This window comes from Carassius carassius, chromosome 5, assembly GCF_963082965.1.
Source record: "Carassius carassius chromosome 5, fCarCar2.1, whole genome shotgun sequence".
Lineage (NCBI taxonomy): Eukaryota > Metazoa > Chordata > Actinopteri > Cypriniformes > Cyprinidae > Carassius > Carassius carassius.
In genome coordinates this window covers 11,843,559-11,855,373 of record NC_081759.1, presented here as the reverse complement: position 1 = coordinate 11,855,373, position 11,815 = coordinate 11,843,559, and the positions used below count along the sequence as shown (strand labels likewise).

The 11,815-nt window shown below is 37.7% G+C and overlaps 1 long non-coding RNA gene across 1 annotated transcript; it reads right to left on the bottom strand.

The window, feature by feature from the left end:
* Window positions 1-9,024: 9,024 nt before the first annotated feature.
* LOC132140284 (uncharacterized) lies at window positions 9,025-11,429 on the bottom strand. The gene is made up of 4 exons (XR_009433757.1): window positions 11,351-11,429; window positions 10,850-10,944; window positions 10,048-10,121; window positions 9,025-9,674 (listed from the first exon to the last, which is right to left on the bottom strand). It is a non-coding gene; the product is annotated as an uncharacterized LOC132140284 (long non-coding RNA).
* Between the last annotated feature and the right edge of the window lie 386 nt (window positions 11,430-11,815).

Below are 11,815 nucleotides of genomic sequence, written 5' to 3'. Positions count from 1 at the left end.
TTCAGTGAGGAACTGGAACACGGTTTGGGCGTTGGCTCTAACGGCTTCGGGGGCGGCATGCACCTCTCGCCGCGCTTCTCCATCCAGGGAGTTTAACACAAATTGAAGCCGCTGGGCTGCACTAAGGCCCTGTAGGTCGGCCAAGTACTCTAGTTGAGCCTTCCATTCAGACAATCGTACCTCGGATTCTGTCCCCCCATATTTTTGAATCCAGGGGCTCCCCATAAAAACGGGCATGGCACGGGGTTGGGCTGAAAGCCCCGCGTTGTCGGTCATTGGACGACCTTGGTTACTCAACTCGAGGTGGAAATCCTGCCGACTACGCCAAATCTGTCACACCCAGGGGCTGGCTATGCTTTAACTAAGCCACACCCCTTCTCAACTTCCACCTCGAGGAGGTCCCCAAACCCGACCCAATGGCCAAGCAACACGAGAACAAGTAAGTGATAAAACAATCTTTATTTAAATATTTAAAAATAGCTTAGGGAATAGGGAAAGGGCAATTAAAACTAAACTCTGACTCGGCCCTCCAGATGGGCTATGGCCGGGAAGAGGTCAGGGAGCAAGGGGGCCACGGGGATCCGGGGCGTGGGGCTCGGGCCCCGGCCTGAGTCTTAGGTATCCGTAGCGCCCTCCTTCTTCCTCCTCTTCGCTGAATACAGCTCACGGTAAGTACTGGTTCACTCAGTTCGTTCTCGAGGTGCCCACTCTCTTTCTCTTCCTCCACAGGCAACAGCCCTTCGCTGATTACAGCTCACAGTAAGTACTGATTCACCCAGTTCGTTCCTTGGGTGCTCACGCTCTTTCTCTTTCTCCACAGGCAACGGCTGGGACACACAGGCACAGTTAGTTCAGCTTGGTTTTGCTCTCACCTCTTCGCTGATTACAGCTCACAGTAAGTACTGGTTCACACAGTTCGTTCCTTGGGTGCTCACTCGCTTTCTCTTTCTCCACAGGCAGCGGCTGGGACACACAGGCACAGTTAGTTCAGCTTGGTTTTGCTCTCACCTCTTCGCTGATTACAGCTCACAGTAAGTACTGGTTCACACAGTTCGTTCCTTGGGTGCTCACTCGCTTTCTCTTTCTCCACAGGCAGCGGCGTAAGTACAGGTTCCCTCAGTCTCTCCTCGTGTTACCCACTCTCTCTCCTTTTCTCTCCACAGGTATCAACTTGGGCACAATAGCACAGTTAGTTTGCTTTGAATGGCTCTCACCTCTGGGCTGGACACAGCGTACTGTAAGTACAGGGTTCGCTCTATTCCTCCTCGTGTTATTCACTCTCTCTCTCCTTTCCTCTCCACAGGTATCAACTTGGGCACAATAGCACAGTTAGTTTGCTTTGAATGGCTCTCACCTCTGGGCTGGACACAGCGTACTGTAAGTACAGGGTTCGCTCTATTCCTCCTCGTGTTATTCACTCTCTCTCCTTTTTCTCTCCACAGGTATCAACTTGGGCACAATAGCACAGTTAGTTTGCTTTGAATGGCTCTCACCTCTGGGCTGGACACAGCGTACTGTAAGTACAGGGTTCGCTCTATTCCTCCTCGTGTTATTCCCTCTCTCTCCTTTTCTCTCCACAGATATCAACTTGGGCACAATAGCACCGTTAGTTTGCTTTGAATGGCTCTCACCTCTGGGCTGAACACAGCGCACTGTAAGTACAGGTTTCCTCTGTTTCTCCTTGTGTTACTCACTCTCTTTCCTTTCCTCTCCACAGGTATCAACTTAGACACAAAACACAGTTACTCTGCTTTGGATGGCTTTCACCTCTGGGCTGGACACAGCGTACCGTGCTATCTCCGGAGATCTGAAGCACGCTCACAACATATACTGTACTGAACTAGGCCAGGACCAGCAATCTCCTTGTCCTCCCACGCCGAAGTGCGTGAAGGCGGGGGTTTATCTGACAGGACACACGGCAATACACAGCAGCCCACAGCAATATACAACACCACGTCAAAATTATAGGTTTTCACAGCACGAAGACTCACCCACCACACTCAGTGTACGGAAAGGACACCCGTCTTCCTTCACTTCGCTTGGTTCGGATCTGGCGATGGAATATGCGGCCTAGCTAGTGATGTCGTCGTTGCGACTACTTCAATAAGTATTCCTTCGGCTCTCCCACCACACTATATTAGGGGTAGGGCCACCCTCCTCCTCCTGGAGAGATCTACACAACGCCAGGTCAATATACAGGGCACTTTCGACTGGCTCTTAGTACTCACATCAATGCCACTTCCAATCCCCTTTTTCACGTCGTCTCAGTTCGCCGTATAATCTGTTCACTTCTCAACCTTTAAGGTTCGCGATGTCTTCACAATCATACAATTCCAGCCTGAGGGAGAGAGAGAGTTAGACAGCTACCAGCAGCGTACCAAGACGGGCACAACCCAGTGCTTCACACACACCAAAGAGAGCTTCCTAGACTGTGAAATAACTTGGCCTTAAGTACTGCCTTGTCCAGCGTATCCTCCAATCACCAACCGCTGTCCCTAACTAGGCACAGGTGCATCGAATTCCCTGATTTTCCTTCTTACGGCGCTACCGGAAGTTCCGGTGTTCTGTTTTTCCGGTCCGGGCGGAAACACTTCCGGGCGGAACCAAACTTCCCGAATTTTGGTTCCGCCCCTAAAGATCGTCACCTTGTGACAACACTACAATAAAAACAGTTTCAGCACATTTAGTAGAGAACAGGGTTGAAACATGATTATTTTGCTACCAGATTTATCCTCTAAAAAAACAGACCCCATGCATGCAACAGTAGTCACACGTAGTAGTCACAGTAGTCACAGTAGTCTCATCTCCATGATTATTGTAGCCTATTCTCTGCTCTGTAAGTAGCTAACTTTTTTTTTCTTTGTTTTATTATCTCTTTTTTCTTCTTCTAGAAAAATAGACTATTTATTTGGTCTAATTATTCGTTACAGAATGGTAAAATCTATGGAATTAAATAAAATTTGGTGTGATGTATTATGTATATTTTGTTTATTCGAATTTAAAAATGTTTGGTCCTCTTTCATAATATTCTCGCTGCAGTTTGAATCTCGGGCATGTGCTTATGCTTTATTTTTTCGATTTTCAATGTACTCCCCCCCCCCCCCCTTTTTTATGTGGTTTGTTTGTTTATGTGTATATAGTCAATGTGTAGTGTTTGTGTATTTGCTCAATTTGTTAATTTTTTCTCCGCTCTTACCTTTTTTCTTTAATTCATTAGTTGACTGGCTGAATTATTGTTTTTATTGGTGCAATTGAATTGGTTAAAGGTTTAAAGGTTATTCACCTTAATATTAGGAGTCTTGTCTCAAAAATTGATCTCTTTAGAGCCTGGGTTTTTCTTTATAAACCTTCTATTATTACTTTATCAGAAACATGGTTACATAGCAATATTTCCGATGATGAGTTTAAAATTGACGATTATGTTTTGTATAGATCTGATAGAGCCTCTAGAGGTGGTGGGGTGGCAACTTATGTTTCTGTAAATTTAGTTTCAGAATGTGTTATTCCGAACATTGATCCTGTTAATTTTGAGTGTCTTTTTGTGAAAGTTACTTTTCATGTTAACAAAAAATTAACTATTGGTAATATTTATAGGCCACCCTCTGCTCCGTCTGAGTCTACGATGTGTATTCTGTCAACTATTAATTCTCTTGAGAAACACAATGAATTGATTATTTTGGGTGACTTTAATAAAAACTGGTTGGACCGTTCCTCTGTTAATGATAGAAATTTGTTTGGTAGTATAAATCTGAGTCAGTTAATTAATGAGCCCACCAGAGTTGATTCTCGTTCTTCATCTTTGCTGGATTGGATACTTGTTACTAATCCTGAAAGGATAATTAAATCTGGTGTACTGTAAGACTGTTTAAGTGATCACTCGATTATATATTGTGTCTGGAAAATTAAAACTCCAAGTTCTCCATCTAAATACATAAGAGAGACAGTGCAAAAATATGAACGTTGATCATTTTATTCAAGACCTAATTGATATAAATTGGGATAGGTTTCAGTTAATTCCATTTGTTGAGGATGCTCTGAATTTTTTTCATTCTGAGGTTACAAATATAATAAATAAACATGCTCCGATGAAAACTGTTAGAGTCAGAGGCAGACATTTACCTTGGATCAGTTCTAATCTTATTAAACTTTTTAAGCAAAGGGATAAAGCATGGGCTAAACACCGGTCATCTAGGGATCCCATCGATTGGGAAAACTATAGATATTTGAGGAATTTATGTAAGTTGGAAACAAGGAATGCAAAAGCCAATTATTATAAAGACCGTTTTTCTCAGGACTTTCATAACCCTAAACAGTTTTGGAATCAGTTGAATAATCTTTTGAATAAATCTGAAAAAAGTTTGATTAAAAACATTACATTTAATAATGAAACTATTTCTGACCCTTCACTTATTTCTCAAGCTTTTAATCAACATTTTTCCTCAATTTGCGACTCTCAGTGTTCTGATTTCTATACTGATGCTTATTTGAATCCAATTACTGCAAACGGTTCATTTTCCTTTAAGAAGATTATGCCTGTTGATGTTTACTATGTTATATGCAATCTAAAAACAAATAGTAGTGCTGGTCCTGATGGTGTAGAAGCTAAATTTATTAAATATCCTGCTCATGTATTAATGTATCCTCTTGCAGATTTATTTAATTTGTCATTGTCTACTTGCTCTGTTCCGTCTATATGGAAATGTGCGAGAGTTACTCCTTTGTTCAAAAGCGGTGACTCATCTGATCTCTCATCTTATCGTCCAATCTCTATTATTTGCTCTATTGCAAAAATTTTTGAGAAACTAATTTTTTATCCATTATCATCATTTATTAATTCATTAAATATTCTATCTCCGGTACAGTCAGGCTTCAGACCTAATTTTTCTACTACAACTGCTCTTTTAAAATTCTCAAATGATGTGTTTTCATCCTTTGACAAAGGCCAAGCAACAGGTGCCTTTTTTATTGATTTTTCTAAGGCTTTTGATATGGTCAATCATTATCTTCTTCTTGACAAATTGTATTCTATTGGTTTAGGTAGAGATGCTCTCCTTTGGTTTAATGCTTATCTTCATAATAGACGTCAATGTGTTGTTTTCCAGGGTTATCAGTCAGATTATGTAATTGTTGAAAAAGGTGTTCCACAAGGTTCCACTCTTGGACCATTGCTTTTCTCTATCTTTACCAATGATTTACCTCAGTTATGCTTAAATTGTTCTGTACATCTTTATGCTGACGACACTGTAATTTATACCACTAACTCTGATCTGTTTCAAATCAAGAACTCTCTGCAATCTGATTTTAATGTGGTTCAAAAATGGTGTCATAACAATATGCTTATGTTAAATAAGAGGAAATCTTGTTGCATGATTTTTGGGACGCGTCGTTGTCATTTCAACACTTTTGATTTGAATATTATTTTTGATGATGGCCTATCTCTTATGAATGTTGATTCATTTAAATATCTTGGCCTCTGGATTGACTCTGAACTTTCTTTTAAGCCCCATATAGATTCTATTGTTAATAGAATACATTATTGCCTACGTTCACTTTATCGTTCAATTAACTGTTTTTTACATTTCAGGATAGGAAAAGAATTGTTTCTCAGTTAATATTACCTCTTATTGATTATGGTGGTATTGTTTATCAAAATACCCATGATATTCATCTTAAGCCTCTTAATGTTGTTTACAATTCTTTGTGCAGATTTGTGTTAAGGTGTCCATATCGCACTCATCATTGTCATATGTATGATTTGCTTAATTGGTTGCATCTTAAATCTAGAAGACAATTCCATTGGTTTATGTTTATTTTTAAATGTGTTTATTTGGTTTGTCCTTTTTATTTGAGTGAAATTTTGATTCCATATAGATCATCTTACTCACTTAGGCATACACAATATCCTTTTTTTCTTGTTCCTAGAATTTTCAGTGTAGCCGGACGTAGGTCATTTCAGTATAAAGCCCCTTTTGATTGGAATAATCTTCCTGATTCTTTGAAATCTATTACCTCCCTTTATCACTTTAGGTTATCTTTATTTTCTTATGTTAAAATAACTTGTTCATGTTTTTGAATTTTGATATATATTTTTATTTTTTTTATTTATTTATTTATTTATTTATTTTTTTCTTTAGATAAATTTGAAGATTTTCGATTACTATTCGGCTTTATGTTGATGATGTATGATGTTTAGACTGTATCCCAACTGATTTGTTGGTGCGGGAAGCAGGTTGAGCATTTGTTTTGTCTTGTCTTGTTTTTTGTAGTTTTGTTTGTAAAGTTGTTTGGTTTGGTGTTGTATTATCATTATTAGTAGTTGTATTATTATTATTTGTGCTGTATATTTTGCTCATGTTCTTAGGACCCCCTTGAAAATGAGATGTTACATCTCAAGGGACTATCCTTTCAATAAAATTCAGTTATTATTATTACGTAGCTAGCCCTTCAGACTGACGGAGCGCTATTACAGCTTTCAAAGCAGCCAATCAGAGTTTGTTTTGTTCAGCGTCATGTTAAGGGTGTGAAAATGTAAAGTTGATGTCCCTAAAATTACAGACTGCTGTGCATCCATTAAATCCTTCAATCGCCAAGAGTCTATGCCATGAAAGTCACATTATACTTTTGAAAATCCAGCGTATAGTTTATCCTGATAAGCGCTAATTTTTACAAATGTAGCTTTCTTCTTATATGAGGGGTTTTGGCGTCACAGTAGCTTGTTTCCAGCTTCCAGGCAGACCGTTAACAAATGTGACCTGGAAATCAGATGACGAACCGATGATGTCAGATTACATCTTTGAAACTCCCAAAGTGTTTCCGATTCTGTGTGCCTTATGCATCAGACTTTCAACCAATGGTCTGTGGGCGTGAACTTTGAGGCTGAGACTTGTATTTTTTATATTTATAACACAATATAATAAATAAATAATACACATAATAAGCAATATCACACAAACAAGAGTCCTGTTTTGCTCTAGTTTTGCTCAGTAGAACAACTGCATCTACAAGCAATACACAGTGTTTAGTTATTAATTGAATCTGCATTTAACAAATTGGGTCAGTCAATGATTCAATGATCTATTCATAACAACAGTATTCACTTGCTTCATCCATGAATGAATTATGAACGAATCATTTTAATGGAGGTTTCAGTTTCATATTTTAAAGTATTTCCCACCCCACATTTCCTATTTCTGTATTCTAAATATATTATATTTAAACCATTAATCACATAACATTATTTGTGAAATTGTAACTGCAGCGTAACTGTATTCATGCCACCTGAGCTGCAGTATACATCTAAATGTCACTTCAGTTGCAGCTTCTCTGCCACCTCTGCATTTGATTTGTCCTAAATTGCTAATGTAGTTAAAAGATGTCGCTTTTTTTTAAATAATGAAAAGATATGCACTCCAGTATAATAATGTTTGCGACACTATAAAATTATTTTATTAGAAAGCCTTGTAAGACATTGTTGTTGTCCATCAAAGTCCTCCAAGTATTCATTCAACCATATTATATAATTTTTTTTCAGCATTGACGTTAGATTTAATAGTTTACTATTGTACAGTCACCTGTAAATATTTATTCTTTCTACAGATCCACTCACGTTTACAACATGCATTAGTTCTCTCAAACTGACAACATGGTTGAATGATAAGCAAACTTAAACCCTTTATAACCTGAATATATATTCACCTCTGACACATCGGATTTATACTATAATCTTTGAAGTTGAATTTAAATGATCATGTCATGCGCTCCCTTATCTGTTGCTGGTTTGAGTGACGCGGATGCGCGAACTGGTTCATTTAACGAAGGTCAAAATACAACTTATTTTGTGAAAAAGACAAACTTGTGTAATAGGAATAACGCTATACGCCTAACAGTTATTGAATTAATTCCCTAGTCATAATAGATCACTTAACAACAAAACACAATCTAATCTTAATGATTGCGTGCTCCCTCGATATTTTGCTTATTTGATTGTGTGACGCGGATGCGCGTGCTCATTCAACGGCCCAGATTGGATATCCTACTCTAGTAAATATCGACGTTTTGCGAAATGAAAATACACAACTTTAATTTGTTACACTGATACACTAGAAAATATCAAATATAGGCCTAACAGTAACATTAAAGAGAAACAACACTCACGCCGCGTCACGCAATTGCACTTTGTGAACGCACCTGATAATAAATTGACAGATGTGACTACTGCTGCAGCTCCAAATACTCCATATTCCCTCTAGAAATGGCCTTTATCTTCTCACCAACACTATATTCACATAATTATCTTTGTGTGGTAACGTTAATGAATTGATAAGCTGACGTCAGCTTTCTAGACTTCCTGCTAACGTTAAGTAGTAAGTTAATTAAAGGATAACATTAGACTGACTATAGTTCAAATGCTCACCTTGAATCAATTGGTACATTATGGGCTTCGTGACTTGATGTGGTCAGTCTTGGTCCAACCTTGGTCTGGGCCATAAACGTAGACTTTATGTGGTGGATGCTGTGATGCTTTCTTTGTAAATTTTAAGTCTTTGGCTAACCAGGCTTTATATTTAGGATTGGCAAGCCAGCCCTCGGAAAACTTGCATTTTCCCATTTTGTTTGCCGTGAAGTCCACACTCATATGTAAAAATCAAGGACAAGGTTCCAGGTGTTTTTAGTCAAGCAGTTTGAGGTAGGGGCGCTGTGATGGCAACTGCCGCCTAACAACATAACAGCCAATCACTGCAGACCTAGACTCCAGCAAATCAAGTGTAAAAACGATCAGCAGCGCTGGCAGATTGATCCAAATGGCATAAAAATGACAGATTGTATATATTATATATTTATTAAACACATTTAGAAATTCTTAATTTTATATTTATAAAACGAAATAGGGACAATAGTCTGGAAACATAAATATTTTTCCATACTCTTATTTATTTTTTCCATACTTTTCCAGACCTGGAAAATACTCAAAACAAATTCCATACTTTTCCATACTTTTCCAAACCCCGTAGGAACCCTGCTTTTAGGGCAATGATTACAATATAAGGATTATTTAGCAGCTTTGCATGTTTATCTATAGTTCCCATCATCTGAAATCTTTGTGAGGTCTGGCATCTTCTGAAGTCTCCACACGCGAGGCTGGAGAAACAGGAAAACAAAAGGAGAAAGATTAGCATAGCTGTTCATATTTCACACAAAAGATGATTTATTTCATCACATTTAACAGAAATGAAACATTATGAGATGTTTTCTTTGTGAATACATGTTAAAATGTCATTGAACGTTCACAGTGAGCTTGATTGACAAGTGATCTGACCTATCATAACGCCAATACTGCCATCTTGCCTGACAAACAAATTACCATATTTTCCACAATATAAGGTGCATCTAAGAGCCTTTCATTTTCTCAAAAATCATGCGTGCACCTGATAATCCGGTGCGCCTTATGTGTGCACTGAGTTCCAAAATCTGTAAAAATGTTGTTGTGCGACTTTGGTAAGCGCTCTGTTTACCTGACTGTCGGACCATTTCCCGCTGACACAGGGACGTAATACGTACACTGGCAGCGATCAACCATGATGAGAGGGAACCTGGCATGTTTGATGGCGAAACCTGTTCAAAAGCTGTTGCCCAGTTGTTCAATTCAGACACAGAAGATGAGGACATTGATGGATCTGTGGGAGAAGATTGATTAAAAAATAATGTTAGTGTATTGTTAAATAGTAGAATAAAGTTCAACTAAACTCACTGTTTTGAGACTGCACCTTATAATCCGGTGCGCCTTATGGTGCAGAAAATACAGTAGAGGAGACAGGAGAGTAGATTAACTTCGGTGGACTTAAACTTGAAAAATGTTGTATAAAGGCGTGTGACATCTTTTATTTTGTGCTTCAATTAAATATGAATCAATCGGTTCATGTGTGCTGCTTGAAGCGCTACAGCAATCTGTAACACATTAAAACAACACAAAACAGTATTTATTGTTTGAATTTCTCAAAAAAAAAAAAAAAGTGGGCCAAATTTGAAAGCTGAAAACTTGTTTCATACCAGAAGTGACCTTCTCTTGTCTTCTTCTGTCAGTGTGTTGTCAGTTTCCTCTTTGGTCCACAATGTATTTTTCACTGTGTGAGAACAAGGTGTGTACTGTGAGAGCAGCATGGCTTGTCAGACATAGCAACAGCATTTAAGGAGGGGGATTTTTTTGAGAAGGGTCAGTTGATTGCTTAGATCAAAGCTGATTTTTCAGCATCATTACTTCAGTGTTTAGCGTCATATGATCCTACAGAAATCATTATAATATACTACTTTTTGCCAAAGAAACACTTCTGATAAATATGAATGTTAAAAAACAGCTCTGTTTTATATTTTTGTGTAAACCGTTTATAACAGCATAGAGTTTATTTATTTATTTTAAAGCTTGATTGTTATATAGACCCCAAACCTCTAAATGGTAATGTACACTACATTTTTAAAAAGAAATTCTTATTTTTATTCAGCAAGGACATATTAAATTAATCAAAAGTTAGGGTCAAGAAGACTCTCTCTCTCTATCTCTCTCTCTCTCTCTCTCTCTCTCTCTCTATATATATATATATATATATACATTCATATATTGAGCAGCACAACTGTTTTCAACATTGTTAATAATCAGAAATGTTTCTGATCAGTAAATCATCATATTAGAATGATTTCTGAAGATCATGTGACACTGAAGACTTGGAGAAATGATGCTGAAAATACAGCTGCACATCACAGAAATAAATTACATTTCACCGAAAACTGCTATTTTAAATTGTAATACTATTTCAGAAATTGGTAAGGATAGCATTAGTGTATGTTTGGGGTAAACCTGCTAGTCATATGGTTCAGTGTGCCTTGGAGATGTTGTTGGACAGGAGGTTTGCTCATCATGGGATACAGAAGGCCATCAAGCACTAGAAGAATCTAGAAATATAACAAGTAATCTGTCTCAGAGCCAACAATATTCAGTATACAATGACAGTTTTATCACAAGAAACCAAGCTACTAGAAATGTAGAAAAGAGAAAGAATATGTATTTAATAAATATCCTGACCAGTTTTTATCCATATTTGTTTATCATTAGACGAGATAAAAATGCGTTTGAACTGTGACGCTGATGTAATGACGTCACTGATTAACGGTAATGTTAGTGTATATTTAGGTTATATAAAAAAGCCTATTTTCAATCATCCATTGAAAAATTACCAGCAAATCTTTTACAGAACTATCAATGCCTCTCATCTACACATAAATGTGTTAATAAAATCCCAAACTCTTCATAAAAGCTCTATGTGCTCTATAAGTGGTCTATGGAGTTAGCATACGTTACCTCCTCTGATAACGGTTAAGATCCTCACGGACTTGTTCGAAAACACTAAACCATTTCTATGAAGTAAATTCAACAGATGTGGGTCAAATACAAGCAAGAGAGATGTCAGGCACAGGGGCATATGATATTTGTGCAATTTTAATTTACTAAACTTACCGGAAACAGTTAAATCAGCAGCAAGAAACAGAGCTGCAGCTTGCCAGAGTTGTCGATCGCCCCGTTTCCATGGCAAGAATTTTATTTTGTCAAGAATTATAAAAAATCGTCAGTAAGCTCATAATTTGTACTAAAATAGTCTAGTCTGGCTATATCTATTTGTATCTATTTTGTTTCTGCAATGTCAGCAGACATTGAGGCTCGGGTTTGTTCCGATCAGAGCTCATGTATGGAGGGATTATTTGGTCAGATTATAAACTAAAAGTCTAAAACTAAAAGTCTTAAACCAAAACTAAAAATCTAAATTTG